Source organism: Carettochelys insculpta, chromosome 7, assembly GCF_033958435.1.
Source record: "Carettochelys insculpta isolate YL-2023 chromosome 7, ASM3395843v1, whole genome shotgun sequence".
Classification (NCBI taxonomy): domain Eukaryota; kingdom Metazoa; phylum Chordata; order Testudines; family Carettochelyidae; genus Carettochelys; species Carettochelys insculpta.
The window spans coordinates 2,462,752-2,477,439 of record NC_134143.1 but is presented as its reverse complement, the minus strand read 5'-3'; the positions used below and the strand labels follow the sequence as shown (position 1 = coordinate 2,477,439).

Below are 14,688 nucleotides of genomic sequence, written 5' to 3'. Positions count from 1 at the left end.
CAGACAAACGACTGGGGGGTCCCAGCCACCGTTCCCCTTTTGCAGCCTTACAAAAAGAGACTTGGGGAGAAAAATCACCTACTTGAGCAAGTTCCATCTTTGTGCTGCAGCCGCCGTCGGTGTTCCCTGTAAGCTGTGGGCTCGTGCGAGTGCTCAGCAGAGTTTCCAATGCTCCCCAGCCCGTTAGCAGAGCATCCCCAGCTCGGTTTCTTGTTTCAACTGATGGTGCACATTTGCTCAGTCACGAGTGTGCATAAAATGCATTCCACACCTGGATGGAAAAGGTCAGAGGGAACATTGACCCCCCAACTCCTGGGACCCGACACCATTTTCAACCCAACCTTGAAAAATGGCCTCATCAGATTGGGTTGGGCCAGAAAGAGCCGGATCATCGCTTAGTAAATAATATTTGCAGCCCAAGGCAAAGGGCACAGACCAGGCTTTCACCATTTGGGGCCGGAAGACCATGAGCATCAGGATGCCTGAGCTGGGTCCACAAGATCCTAAAAGATGAGTTGCCTTGATTTTAGCCAAATACGACCACCACCACCAGCTTCGGCTGAATTGGAAACACCACCTGGGAAGTGAGACAAAGACCTTGTCTATATTACACCATTAGGTTAACATCAGCTGCCCTGCACTGACCTAGCTGTGGAAGTGACAACGATTCCTCAGCTCTCATCCCCTATTAGCCCTCCTCTACTTAAGATACCTTGATGACATTATTATGATTTGGATTCATGGTATAGAGATTCTAGAAGAATTCCACAGAGACTTTTACAATCTCCACCCCACCATCAACTTATGCCTCGATTACTCCACGCAAGAGATACATTTCCTGGACACTGCAGTACTAATCAAGGCTGGTCTGATCAGTACCACACTGTACCGGAAACCCACTGATCGCTATACTTACCTACACGCTTCTAGCTTCCATCCTGCACATATAACGAGATCCATTGTTTCCAGTCAAGCCCTTAGATATAATCGCATTTGCTCTGATCCAACTGACAGAGACCAAAAACTACAAGATCTCTACAAAATATTCATAAACTTGAATTTCCCACCAGGAGAAATAAAAAAAAACTACTTGACAGGACCAGACGAATACCCAGAGACCAGCAACTCCAAGACAGGCCCAAAAAAGCCAAGAACAGAACACCACTGGTCATCACCTACAGCCCCCAACTCAAACCACTGCAATGCATTGTCAAAGACTTACAACCTCTCCTTAATCGGGATGCCACACTCCAGAAGGCCCTTGGTGACAGGCCTGTTCTCTTCTCCAGACAACATCCCAACCTTACGAGGATTCTGACCAATATCTAGAGTCTATCCCGCAGGAACACCAGTTCTGGGACTTTTCCTTACAACAAAGCCCACTACCAGCTTTACCCACATATCTATTCTGGAGATACCATCACTGGACCTAACCAGAGTATTCACAGAATCACAGGCACATTCTCATGTTCCTCTGCTAACATCATTTATGCCATCATGTGCCAACAATGCCCGGGTGCTTTGTATATTGGACAGACTTCAAACTCTCTGCGACAAAGAGTTAATGGGAACAAAACAGACATCAAAACACTCCTGATCCACAAAACAGTTAGTCTACATTTTAATGGAGTGGGCCATTCTGTTAATGACGGAAGAGTTTGCATCTTATTGAAAAAGAATTTTCAGTCTGCTTTGGAAAGAGAAACTGCTGAACTCTCTTTCATATTCTAATTCCACACAGTAACACTTGGTTTCAACCAGGATGCGAATTTTCTGGGACATTATAGGGGCTCTTTTGCATACTTGGTTTAATCTAATTCTTGACCCTCACCCCGCCCTGCCACTCTGCTCTCTTATTTGCTCACATTGATAGTTTTTTTCTGATTTGTCAACCTTGATTACTGTTTTTGGTTCTCTGTGTCTAAAATATTGAGTCTGTTCTGGGCTGGCTCTGGTCTGAAGAAGTGGGTCTGTCCCACCAAAGCTCACCTCATAAATTCTTTTGTTAGTCTTTAAAATGCTACTTGACTGCTTTTTTGTTTTCATTTCAATTGGTGCCTGTTGATTTCAGTGCCTCTCTACTTTCCTTTTACATCACCTGCACAGCTGGCAAGAAGGAACTAACCTGTCAGAGTCCTCTGTGCCTGATACCTGTCACATGAGAGCCTGTAAGAAAAGTGGCAGATTGGGGAAGTAAAAGGGAGAGGGTTTGATTGACTCCAAAGGGCGCTGTATGCTAATCAGGAGGGGTGTGTCTGCAAACAGCCACATGCGACCACCTCTGATACACTGCGTCCCAAAGCGGGTGAATTGGGCTTCAGCGAAAGGGGTGGTTGATTTTAGACTTTTGTCCCTTAGTTGGAGGAGGGTGGAAGCAGCTGTTTGAAAACGTTCCCCATGGGCAGGAAACTTGTGCCTGTTCTGCTGGGTGTGCAGCTGAGGAGTATGTGTTTCAGACTGTACTTTTAGGGATCATTTCTGTAGTGTGTAGCTAGAGAAGTGCATGTGGGTGTTCTTGGTCTTACCAACCATGGTGATGAATTGACGTGTTCTCTTTGGAGCATGAGGTAAACAAGCAGTGCTGCTGTTTGTTCTTGATGATTGTTCTTGTTTTCTTTTGGAAGCAAGAAGAAGAGAACCTAGTCTGAGTGGTTGGTTTTTATTGTAAAGTTTAAAAGAAGTTTTTAGTGTGGGGAAAATTGCGTTAGCTGCTTTTGCATGAAATGTTCAGGAGCAGAAAGAGTGAAAATGGTGTTTAAAAGTTTGTTTCTTAGTTGTTAAAAGAATTTTATCCTTTTTTGATATACACACACATTTCCTTTGTTACACTATGCTGCAATTTTCACGTGGGGACCTGGTTCTGCTTTTCTACCCTTTTCTCTGTGGCTGCTTGAATCTGACCACAGAGTGATGTCAAAAGGCAAACTTTCCAAAGCCACCTTCTGACAGATCAGCTTTTGAAAGCGAGCGTCCGCACGCCCCAAGCGAAAGGAGATTGTGAGCCGCTCTTTGAAAAGACCAGGCCCTTGGTTTGCAAGGAAGCAGCCACATGTCACCGGGTGCTCTTTTGGGAGAAAAGGGGCAGAAAATGCCGTGGCTGCGCTAGCAAGGCAGATAAGCCCTTCTGGGGGCTGCAGCCTGGTGCTCCTTTAAAGGGCTCCTCCAAAACACACTCATTCTACATATGCCAAGGGCTGGCTTGTACCCAGAGCACCAAGAACTCAACCACATGGAGAAGCCACTTGGTGGCACACAATGGCCCCCAGAGACTCCCTGATGCCCGACCCATCCAGGCCATGGTCAGCCTGTAGGCACTGCTCCGAGCTGCCACCCTCCAGCAGCGAGTGATGGGACAGGCTGGTTCTGGGGGATTGGAATGACACCCGCTGGCCCCACAACTTCAGTATGACAAAGAGGCTATTTCTGGAGTTAAGTCATTGGCCGTCCCCTGCCCCCCAGCACCATGACACACAGGTGCAGCCCACACTCCCCTTGCACAAGGGGGTAGCCATTGCTATGTGGAGGCTCACTACCCTGGACAGCCACCAGTCATTTGGCCATCAATTGGGGGTGGGCAGGGCCAACATTGCGGCTGTTCTGCTGGAGGTAGGGCATGCTTGGGGCACCTCCCCACCATGGGGAGGAGGGCTACCAGGCAAGGGGGACCCTCAGAGACAGGGGAGAGGGACAGGGTGGGGTGGCTGGGACCTGGTGTGGGGAGGGGAAGGGGATGCATGGAGCACTCCACCACGCACACATGGACATGTTCTCCCCACACACCATTCAGGTCTTCTGGGCAATCAAAAACAACCTACTTTACTGGGTTGTCCGTGTCTGGGATCTGCAAGTCACCCTAATGGGGGCTCAGAAGCTGGACTTCCCCAAGTGCTTCAGAGCTCTGGATGGGACCCACATTACTATCCAGGCCCCAGAATGCAGCACAGGCATCTTCATCAATTGCAAGGGGTACCATTTTGGGGTGCTCCAGACCTGCGTGGACAGCAAGGGGCAATTTATGGCATTCTGGGTGGGTTTGTCTGGGTGAGCCCACAAGGCCCGTATCTTCCAACTCATGGCTCTGCTGCAGCATGCAGGAGAAGACATCCATCCCAACCTGGGAGCTACCAAATGGGGACACCACTAGCCCCCCGATATAATGCCCAATGCCATTTACCCCTTGCATGAGTGGCTGGGTTGGCCCTACAGGGGACACACTGAGCCCAGCCAGAACATTTTTATTTAGTTCCTAAACTGGGCTTGCAATATTAGGTGGCTGAAGGGCACTTTCAGGGCCCCCTCAGGATACTGGAGGTCATCCCACGCAATGTACCAGATGTGGTGGGTACATGCTGCTCCCTCCACAACACCGTGGAGGTAAAGCAAGAGCCGTTCATGCAGGGGTGGGTTTTGGGTCTGGCCACGGCTCCAAGCAGCTGGCTGCTTTCCCATGCTGTCAGGCACAGAGGGTTAGGGTGCAGGTCAGGAAGTTCCTCTGGCAGGCCTTTGTGCGGGGGCCCATGTGACCCCCCAACATCCAGCCACCACCACAACTCCCTTCCCACGCACCCAACTCTCGCTATCAACCCCACCCCCCAACACTCCCATACCCTCCCGGCCTCCCAATAGACACCAGGGACAGGGAGTGTTGCTAAGGAAAGTATTTCATGAAACTCTGGCAATGGATTCCAAACTGCATAAACAGAAGTGTAAACGATTAACAAGAGGGATGGGGAACTATAGACAATTGGGGTCCTGGGGTGGGCAGTGGGGGCAATGGAACTTAGAGGAGGTCTTGGAGAGGGGGTGGGGTAACAGAACTCAGAAAGGGCTCTGGGGAGCGGGTGGGAGGCCACAGTCCATATTCTCACAAGGGCTGGGATGGAGCTTGGACCATCAGGAGGTAGGGACAAGGAAGGGGTCCAGTGGGCTCAGGCTTGGGCTCACTGTGGGCTACAGGAAGGGAGGGAGGGGATGGGGGAAGGTTGGGTGGGAGCAGGGCACCAATGTCAGGGTCTGTGGGTGGATGGGTGGGGGGAACTGTGGGACACTGTGAGTGACATGTGCAGGGAGGAGCTGCAGGGTCTGTGGGAGGGACTGGTGATGGGGTGGGAGGCTGAGCCAAGCACGTGGTCACAGCCTGTGTGAGGGTGTCCAGGCTGCCTGCCACCCAATCCCAGGCTTCCTGCTCCATCAGCAGCCTCTCCTGCATGACAGCAGTCACGTCCTGCAGGGTGGTGTGAGCAGTGACAGCAGCAGCTTCCTCCTCCCCACAGTGGCACCAGCACATGCCCCAGCACTGGCCCCAAGTGGGCTCTCTTCGGGGTGCAGTTCCAGCCCCCTCGCCCTCTGGTGTGGGCCTTTCTGGCTTGTGTACAGGCCTTGTCTGGCCCCTGGACGGTGCAGCTCTGGAGACAGAAGGGGACCCAGGGAAAGGCCATCAGTACCATGACCTGGCCCTGGGGGCTGTGTGCCCCCCTCCACCTTGTCCCCCCATCTGGCCCAGGGTCCCTGAGGGATCTGTGTGGCTGGGGGGTCCCTGTGAGGGTGGGACATATGCAGCGGAGGTCAGCCTCCCTCCCTGGGCATGCAGCCTGTGGTGCTGTCCTCAGGGGCAGGTGCTGAGTGTTGCATGAGGCCCCCATTGAGGCTCAGGGAGCACAGCCATGTGGGGTGCATCCAGACTGGAGCTGGTGGCTGTGTGAGTGGGCCACTGCTGGCCTCCCCTCCCCTTGTGCCAGGCGTCCAACATGCACGAAACCGACCTTGGTGTCCCTAGAGGAACTGAAGGGAGGCCCAGGTGGAGGGGGCCCAGATGGAGACCTCTCAGGACACAGAGATGATGAGGACCCCATTGCTGGAACCCCTGTCATGGCTCTGGGCTTCTGTTCCTGTGCCTGTTGGGTGGGAGCTGCTGCCTGATACTGGTCCTGACACCTCCTGCAGCCCCCTGGCAAGCGCCATCTGACCTGGTGGTTTGTAGGACGTGGGTGGTCAGTGCTGCCTCCTTGGGTCCCAGGCGGCCGTTGAGCTCCTGGAAGTGGGGCAGGTAGCGGCCACTGCCCCTCGGGTGGCTGGCCTCATCCTGGGCCTGGCAGTTGGCCTGCCACAGTTCCTTCACTTTTCTCCCCAGTAGTTCAGCTGTTCAGGTGGGGTGACCCTCGGAGCTCAGGCCAGAGAACAGGTGGCTGAAGGCTGCAGCATCCTGGCACCAGCCAGTCATGTGGAGCAGCAGCTCCTCATTCCCCAGTGTCAGAAGTCCTTAAACTCAGTCTCACTCCAGGAGGGGCCCTCGTCTGCGTCCCCTGGCTGGGCTCCTGACACACCTCAGATGGGTTGAAGGGGGGTCTGGGGGATACAGGGCTGTGGTCAATGGCCATGGATTGCCCCATGGAACTTTCACTGGGGCAGAATGATCCCCCTCCCCCACCATCTGCTGCCCGAGGGCCACAGGTCCCTCGAATGTTCCCTAGGGACATAGAATACATTTTGTTCTGTGCACCAAGGCCTGGGCAGATGTGCATCTCCAAGAGAAACACCGGCTGCTACCTGTGGGGCTCTCCTAATTAGCCGGGCAGCACCTGCATCTCTCCTGAGCAGCCGCCCAAGCACACAGCTTCCAGGGACACTGCCGGGGCCGGGGCTGAGGAAAGGGGAGGGCAGCAAACCCCACCAGCTGTCTGGCAGTGTTCCTGACCAGCCTCGGCCCACCGAGCATTCACCAGGGCCTCTGGCCTGGGGGGCAGAGACAGTCTTACAGCTGTGATGGCCGAGTGGTTAAGGTGTTAGACTAGAAATCCAATAAGGTTTCCCTGCGCAGGTTCAAATCCTGCTCACAGCGAGGGCTGTGTTTTAGCCACATCCTTGAACCAGGACAATACAGCAGCACAGGCCCTGAGACACTGCCCAGGGGCTGTCTGTGACCAGTGTGTGCAAGAGGTGAGGGGAGTCTGTGCCTGGGGGAAATGCTGACCCTGGGGCATGGTCACTGCCCTGGCTGCTGCTGGGCCCAGCCTGTCTCCAACGTCAGCCTGACAGTGTGACATTCACCTGTTTAATGCCCTGGCAAGGACTGGGCAGCCCTGGTTCATCTGCAGCCAGAGATAGGGCAGCTGCCTCTAAGGGAAGGGCCTGTTCCCAAGGCTGGCTCAGGAGCTCTGGTCTCTCCCAGCTCCTAAGCTGTGCAGTACACAGCTGGGAAAGGGACAGACACTTGCCCAAGGGGAATGAAAGTCACAATCTCCTCTCTGCCCCAACAGCAATAGACTGATCTGCAGAACCAGACACAGGCCAGCATCCCTTCCTATGGTTCTCCCACAGGTTGTGGGGACCAGCTTAGTGCAGGGCCAAAAAGGGGGCACAGCATAAAAACTGTCATCACCCCTTTTCTGGGGCAGCCACCATAGCTGGGAGACCCCGGCTCCTCGGCTCTGTGGGGCAGAGTCAGTGATGCTCCTTTACTCCTGGAGCCCGTGGTTCTGGTGCTGAAATTTGGCTGGAAGCACCTCTGGGTAATGGACTGCACAAAGGGGAGGCTTTGCGAGTTGTCTGTGGGGGCCCTGTGATGTGAGAAGAACTTGCTTTCCCCCAGCTCCAGCTCCTTCAGTGGGTTTGGTGTATAATTTCTTCCTTGTTTTTTTTTTTTTTTTTTCTTCTCTCTCTCTTGTCTGTTTGAAAAAATGTCTCTGCAAAGAGACGTGTGAGAATTTTTACCTGGTTTGTGTTTCATGTGTATTAACAATTTGCGTTTTATGTGTATGCTCTTGAATGTTTCATGCCGTTTTTTCCAAATGTATTTGATGTGCTGTGTGGATGAATCTGTGATTTTATTGAATTTTTTTGTGTGCTGCATAATTTTTGCCCTTTTAAGGCGTGGGTCGCTGTCTTCTGGAGCAGCAGGGTGGATAGGTTGTAGGCTGAGGGCTCTATAGCCGTGTCTACACATGCATGCTACTTCGAAGTAGCGGCACTAACTTCGAAATAGCACCTGTCACAGCTACACGGGTCGGGCGCTATTTCGAAGTTATCTTGGATGTTAGGCGGCGAGACGTCGAAGTCGCTAACCTCATGAGGGGATCGGAATAGCGCCCTACTTCGACGTTCAACGTTGAAGTAGGGACCGTGTAGTCATTGCGCGTCCCGCAACTTCAAAATAGCGGGGTCCGCCGTGGTGGCCATCAGCTGAGGGGTTGAGAGACGCTCTCTCCAGCCCCTGCGGGGCTCTATGGTCACTGTGTGCAGCAGCCCTTAGACCAGAGCTTCTGGCTGCTGCTGCTGCAGCTGGGGATCCATGCTGCAGGCACAGGGTCTGCAACCAGTTGTCGGCTCTGTGGATCATGTGTTGTTTAGTGCAACAGTGTCTGGGAGGGGCCCTTTAAGGGAGCAGCTTGCTGTTGAGTCAGCCCTGTGACCTTGTCTGCAGCTGTGCCTGGCACCCTTATTTCAATGTGTGGTACTTTGGCGTATAGGTTTCCCTCACAACGCGTATTTCAATGTGGTGCTGCGCAACATTGAAGTTGAACATGGACGTTGCCAGCCCTGGAGGACGTGTAGACGTAATTCATCGAAATAGCCTATTTCGATGTTGCTACATCGAAATAAGCTACTTCGATGTAGGCTTCACGTGTAGACGTAGCCTATCTGTGTCAAAAGAGACACATTGTAAAAGAAGCCAGAGGGTTCTTTCTTTTCAGGAGAATGAGGCACTTTCTTGCACAGAGAACAGCTGTTATGTAAAAGTACAACAAAAGACAGAACCATCTGCTTCCCACCTGAGGCAACTCCCCCAGCCTTTTGCAATGTGGTCTTCTCGAACATTTTACATTCCTCTAATGCTGCCCTGACTGCACTTGTATCGAGGGCCAAAAGGAAAAGACCATTTTACCAGCAGAAGTTGGATGAGCATCAGGCTCTTAATCTGGCAGTGCCGGGCTCAAGTCCTTCTCTGGGCAGCTGGCTGTTAATTTGCTTTGTGCCCCTGGAGCCCAAAGAGTCCTGCCTACAGCTGGAGCAGTGGTCCAGGCTCCAGACTGGGGGGTGATGCCCTAGAAAGGAAAACTCACTGGAAATCTTCCATGGTCGTACCGTGCTTAGTACTCTGCACTGTAGCTGCAGAAACCTTGGTTCAAATCCAAGTCATGACAGTAAGAGCACAGGGCTGGTACCGCTTTTATTTTCCCCTAAAGGGCGGTGAAGCACTGCAAAGCGTTACCTGAAGAGGTGGTGAAATCTCCATCCCTGGAGGTTTTTAAGCCCTGGCTTGACAAAGCCCTGGCTGGGATGATTTAGTTGGGGTTGCTCCTGCTTTGGGGAGGAGGCTGAACTCAATGATCTCCTCAGGTCCCTTCCAGCCCCGAGTTTCTGTGGTTCTAAGCCCATAGCCACAGGAATGGGCCTGGAAAACACAGGGTCTGTCTAGTGGAAGCTTTGTGGGGCCAGGTGCTGAGAAAGCCCCGGGCAGAGAGAGGGAGACCTGGGAGACACAGGATCTGCAGAGAAGCAATAAGGACACAGTCCATGCTGCCAGCTGAGGGTGAGAGGTGCCCAGAGGGCAATGCCAGCCAGCCCCAAAGGGTAAGGGGCAGGTGGGGAGGGCTGGAGCCATTGTTCAGGGCTCTGCTTCCTGCAGTCTGAGTTCAATATCAGAAGCACCTCCTGGGGCTGCCTTACTGAGGCACAGCCCTAAAGCTCTCTGAGCTGCTTCCCTCTCCTGTCCTGCACGAGAGTGAGTGGGGTGACCGGCGCCTGGTGGAGCCAGGTCTTTCGCCCAGCCAGATGGAAGGGTTCAGGCGATCGGTTGGTGCGCTGGAACTTGGCAGTGTGCCCAGAGCTCCCTGGAGTCCTGATGCTGGTGTGATCTTGTGAGCCTGGGGCAGCCCTCCCTGGAAATGCCGTATCTCTCCTGCTGAAGGCTCTGGTGCAGTGAGAAGTGATTTAAACTCCCCACTCGCATGTCCACAGCGCTCTTCTGACCCCAACAGGCCCCCTGCCGCCCATCCCTGCAGTGTGGGAAACAAAAGTTTGTGACCAAGAGAAAACAAAGGAACAGGACGGGAGGTGTTACAAGGCAGGTCACAGGCATACAAAGCTTTCAGAAGCCTTCTTCCATGCCGTGCTGGGGAGATAGCAGGCCTGAAAGTCCCTCTGCAACACACCCCCATCTGGGGTGGGTCATTCAGTGCTTTTCTCAGAGCTCTGATTGTACAAAGGTGACCCCAGAGGGAAGAAGCAGAAACCTGGGATAGATGCAGCCTCCCTCTGACCTTCCTGGTGCCACGTGGCTTGTGTTTCCTCTGTCCCAGCCACAAGCTGCCCAGTGTGTAGCCTGGAAGCCTCAGGGTTATGTGCATGGACATGGCCAAACCGACCTGCTGAGCCTTCAGCTGTACCCTTGTTTTCCCAATGGGCCAACAAGATAGCAGGCGGTACAGGATGAGCCATCAAGCAGGGTAGGCAGCCTTCCAGGCCAAGCCACCCGAGCCATTGGCTGCCCAAGCCCCACCCTGCTGGGGCCAGCCAGCCACCCTCTAGCCTGAGCTGCCCGAGCCCCACACTGCCAGTAAGTTTCCCACCCTGTCAGAATGGTCCTTCTTTTGCTCCTATATGTATGACCTTCAATTGGGCTGTACAGAAACACATATTTCATTGCACTTTGTTCATCAAGGTGTCCAGATTGGTTTGGGTTAGTGACCTGTCTGTACCCTTCATTGTTTACTGCTCCCGCAGTCTTTGCCTGCGTCTACACTACAAAAATAACCATGAAGTTAAGTATGGACACACACCAGACAGCGAAGCTGGGCACTTCTCCATCCCCAGGAATAGAGTAAAGACTTCGACGTTAGCTCCCAAAGGGCAAATGTGTGTAGACTCTCTGCTGCCTACTTCGAAGTCGCGCCTAACTTGGAAGTTAACTCTGAAGTTAGTTTCTAGTGCGGATTCACCCTTTGTGTCCTCTCTCAACTTGGTCCATAATAACTTGATGTTGCCTTCCAGGTCACTCCTAAAAATGTTACATAGCGGTGAGTCAAGCGTCCCTGTAACGCCTCATGAGAAACACCCTCAGCTTGAGTAGGACTCCCTGTTTACACTTACATTTTGAAACCAATTGGTGAGACAGTTCTTTTAATCCATGTCGTGTGTGTTATGTTTATATTGGATCATTCTCGGTTCTTAATCAAAATGTTGTGTGGTACCAAGGCAAGTGCTTTACACCAGAATAAGTCAATTGTATCAACTCTATGCTGTTATTCGACCAGCTTTGTAATCTGGTGAAAATCTCAGGTTAGCTTCACAGGAGCTGTTCTCCATAAACCCATGTGATTAGCATTATCTTCCTTTCATTTTTTATCAAGTCCCATACCAGAAGCTCCATTATTTTTCCTGAAATCAGATTCTGGCAAACAGGCCTATAACTACCCAGTTCAGTCTGTTTTCCCTGTTTAAACATTGGCACATTCACTTTCTTCCAGTTCCTCACAATCAACATTCATAGTTCAGCAGACTCCTTGGCTAGCTCTTTTAAAACTCTTGGATCCTTTCAGATTTGCTGCATTTAAAATGTCTAAACTTAGTAGCAACAAGGTGGGCAAAGTAAGAGCTTTTATTGAATGAATGGATGCTCCTGTCATGAGTGCAAGGGACTGGACTAGCTGTCCTCTCGAGGTTCCCTTCAGTTCTGTGATTCTGTGTTGGTGAAAGAGACAAGCTTACGCACAAAACTTCATGTTTTTCTCCATTTCAATCTAGTAATAGACCAATACTGATTCTTTTTTATCCTAAAATGCTTAAATAACTCCCTCTTATTGTCCTTAAATTTGCTGCCCATAGCGTTTTCTCCTGTGTCCTTTTGCTTCTATTATCAATTTTCTATCATTCTGCCATCTGATTTCTATTTATTGCTATCAGTTCTTCTCCAGGCGGTTGCTCGTGTCCATTCAGTGGAGGTGTGTGCGCTTGCTGCATGCGCAGGTGCAGCTGGTGCACCGAAGGTAGCTGGCCCGTGCAGGAGGTGCCCCTCCACAGAAATGTCAAAGCGTTACAGGTGGTTCACAGAGCGTGCGAGATCTTCCGCCCTCACCTTGCAGGTAAAGTGGTTTGGGTCTTCATGGACAATACAGCCATGATTTTTTATGTCAAGCACCAAGGGGGAGCTCAGTCCAGAGGGCTCCGTCAGGAGGCCGTCCGTCTCTGAGCCTGCTGCGCCCAGCACGGCGGTCACTGGGAAGCCGGCCATCTCCGGGTGCGAGGAGTTCCTTGGCTGACCCGCTGGCAGACAGTTCTCCTCTCCTGGGCTCTGAGATGGCCCTATTGTTCTGGACTGTCTGAGGTCACCGCCTCCCCACCGCCTTTAACCAATCAATTAAGGTTCTTCAACAGGCCCTTGTGATGTCACTGCCACACCCACCCCTGCCCTGCAGGGCTCATGTCCTGCCCCTGGCAGTCCCTTGTGTAAACACCCCCTAAGGATCTGGAGCAAAAAAGGCACATAAGAAACCCAACAGCTGCTCCAATCCTCAGTGCCCTCTGGGCTGCAACTCCCACTGCCCTTATGTCTGTGCTGGGGAGCTGGAAGGTGTTGCTCTGGGCAGTCCATGTTGGTCAGCCCCACCAAAGCTCATCACTTCATCAATTATTTCACTCGTCTTTAAAGTGCCATAGGGCTGTTTTTTGGTTTAAGATACAGACTAACACAGCGACTTCCAGTCACCAAAGAGCACTCCTGAGAGAGGGGCACCCTGGCTTAGCTGATTACCATATCTACCGCATAAGAAGGAGATCTGGGGTTTAATCCCTAGTGGTATCTTGTTCTATGTGTAACCCTTCTATTAATGCCAGATGCCTGCCAGAAGGGCCCCGTTCAGCTCTTGTGGGGTTTTCCTGTCAAGGATACAACCAACTGGCTGGAGCCCCCACCCAGTGGCCTGGGACAATTTCACGCCCCCCCCCCCCGCCCACCGCTGGGTGCCTGTAAGGCCGTTTCTTCCCCCCCCACCCCGCCCCGCCGCAAGCGCAGAGTCTGAGATGGAAATGGCTTGTTTAATGACCATAACCTACCCCAAGGTGACAGTGACAGACGCAGTGTATCTAAGCAAAGAAGAGACAAACCCCCTTCACCCAGATCCCATCCCCATATGCAGTAGAACCCAGTCTCTTGCTGGGGCTCTTGGCCCTTTACCCCACACACAGTTACAGGGTGAACCTTCTGCGGTGCAGTCCCAAACCCAGAGCCCGCAGATACATCACCAGGGCAGTACTAGCTGTCCACTTGTCTGCAGCCTCCCCTTCCTGCCACCAGCCACAGCCCACACTCGTCCAATGCCGCTTCTCCTACCAGCTGCCCACCAGTTGCCCTTGTCCCCTGCTGCTCCTACCAGCTGCCCACCCGCTGCTCTCATTCCTGCCTGCCAATCACCATCATCACTCTCAACCCCACTGCTTGGGATCACCCTAAGACAGAACCCTGTGATTTCAGCTCTGCAGGGCCTCAGCTGCCAGTCTGTGATTCCAGCTCTTCATAGCTCTCATATGAGGTTTCATAAACACCCTAGTATCCAACTCTACCTTTGAACAAATAGAAAGAATTAGTCAAAACAAGCTTATAGCTACATGGCCAAAACATAAGCAAGACCATGGCCTTGAACAAGCTAACTCTATCATTACCCTTCCTCTTCTTTTTCACAATGCTTTAAACCAGGGAGCCCTGTGTAATCAATGTCTGACACAGCTATGGCGACTGCCCTGTCCCCCACAACAACCCAGAGCATTGGTGAGAGCTCACAGCTCCCACACTGAGTGTCAGCTTCAATTGTGATTTTACAACTACGTGTTTACAATAGACCAAATCTCATGGCTGACTTGCTACCCATTAGGCTTTGCCTGAAAAGGTATCACACGTGCACACCTTTGCATTCTCATGCAAATGATCTCTGGGAGACACATTCCTCCCAGCCTTCAGCAGCCTTGTGTTCCTGCTGCCACATTCCTGACATATGTATTCCCTAAAGTTCTCCTATGCTTGGCAGGGGAGCAGAGGAGACCCCCCTTGGCAGGCCCAGCCCATGATGGGGTCGGAAAAGGCTGATGAGAGAGGAGCAGTGGAAAGAATCCAGTTGCAGCCTGGAGCTTGGGAAAAGGCGTCTGTGACAGCTGCTTGGAAGATGGCAACCTCTGCAGGTGGGGCAGGGCAGGACAAGAAGGGTCACTCTCCTCCCGTGTCCCTTTGTCACTGACAAAACCCAAATGAGTTGGGGGAAAAGTCCCAGCAAGGCACTGTGGCTCCCCTGGCCGTGCACCTGCCAGGCAAATGGAGGGGAGGGAACCAGCACTCACTGGTGCCTGGCCAAATATTTCTGGCAGCCTCTCAGCTGTTTTGCAGAACCACTGGGCTGTGCTGGCGAGTTCAGAGAGGGGGGAGCTGTTCCAGTGGTTCCCAGGGGTGGGGCACCCAGGGCCAGGGCTGTCCCTGAAACCCCTTCACCCCTTGCCTCTGCAGAGCGGAAAGGGAAACCCTGAGACACGGCCCTGGGGCAAGGCCTGGAGCAAAGCTCCCTCCTCCCCTCCCTCTGCTTCGATCGTAACCCTGGAAGAGAGAGATATGAGCGGCACATCTCGCCCAGCACTGCTCAGAATGAAGGGAACTGCCTCTTCTCTCACCCACCCCAGGCAAAACCCTCCCTGCCAGCCTCTTACTCC

At 52.6% G+C, this 14,688-nt stretch overlaps 1 non-coding gene and 1 pseudogene across 1 annotated transcript; both read left to right on the top strand.

Annotated features, from left to right (window-relative positions):
- The first annotated feature begins 2,453 nt into the window (after nucleotides 1-2,453).
- On the top strand, nucleotides 2,454-2,653 carry LOC142016236 (small nucleolar RNA U3; annotated as a pseudogene).
- A 4,103-nt stretch (nucleotides 2,654-6,756) lies between these two features.
- TRNAS-AGA (transfer RNA serine (anticodon AGA)) lies at nucleotides 6,757-6,838 on the top strand. Its single transcript has one exon. It is a non-coding gene; the product is annotated as a tRNA-Ser (tRNA).
- Nucleotides 6,839-14,688: the final 7,850 nt, after the last annotated feature.